This window comes from Arachis duranensis, chromosome 9, assembly GCF_000817695.3.
Source record: "Arachis duranensis cultivar V14167 chromosome 9, aradu.V14167.gnm2.J7QH, whole genome shotgun sequence".
Lineage (NCBI taxonomy): Eukaryota > Viridiplantae > Streptophyta > Magnoliopsida > Fabales > Fabaceae > Arachis > Arachis duranensis.
In genome coordinates, this window is record NC_029780.3 from 117,931,140 (window position 1) to 117,931,936 (window position 797).

The following is a 797-nucleotide window of genomic DNA, read 5'->3' on the forward strand; positions in this document are numbered from 1 at the left end:
TTTTATTATTATTGTTCCAAAACAAAATAAAAATTTAGTACAAGACAAATATAAAAAATAATTATTTAAATTAGTCTTTGAAATTTATCTTTGTTAGATAATACAGTCTCCTTTCTAATTTAATTTAAAAAGTAAAGTATAAAATAATTTACAAATATTTTAAAAAATCTCAAAATAATTCTTAAAATTTTTTAAAATAATCATTTTAATTAAACGGATCAAATTAAAAAGAGACTATAAAAAAATAATTAAAAATTATTTTGTATATTTTAAAATATTGAGAATTAATTTTTTAATATTATAATATATAATCCATCCTATAAAAATATTGGAGATTGAAGTTGGTTGTTATGATGGAGTAGTTTATGAAAGTTGCCTCCTCTCATGTGTAGTTCAGTTAAAGCTGCCATTTACAAGGAATATGTAGTTGTCGGGTTCTTGTGTTGCCAACTTTGTACAATTCATAATAAAAGGAGAAATATTATTTTCTAAAAAGTGGATATCACATGAACCAACACATGTATATTCTGTTTTTCTGGGAGGAAAAAATATTTTACAATGACAGATGTTGGAATATATAATAAAGCTATCAAGGTTCTGCCCCCCCTCTGTGTTCTAATCTTCAAACACCATCAATTTTTTACTTTATTTTTATTTAAAAAAAATTATATTCTGTATTTTCTGATTTTATCTAATTTTTTTCTCAAATTCTTTCATCACCATAAATTTCAACTACACATAGTATATGGACTTTTAATCTTTATATTACTTTATGAGGATATACATTAAAAAGGGTT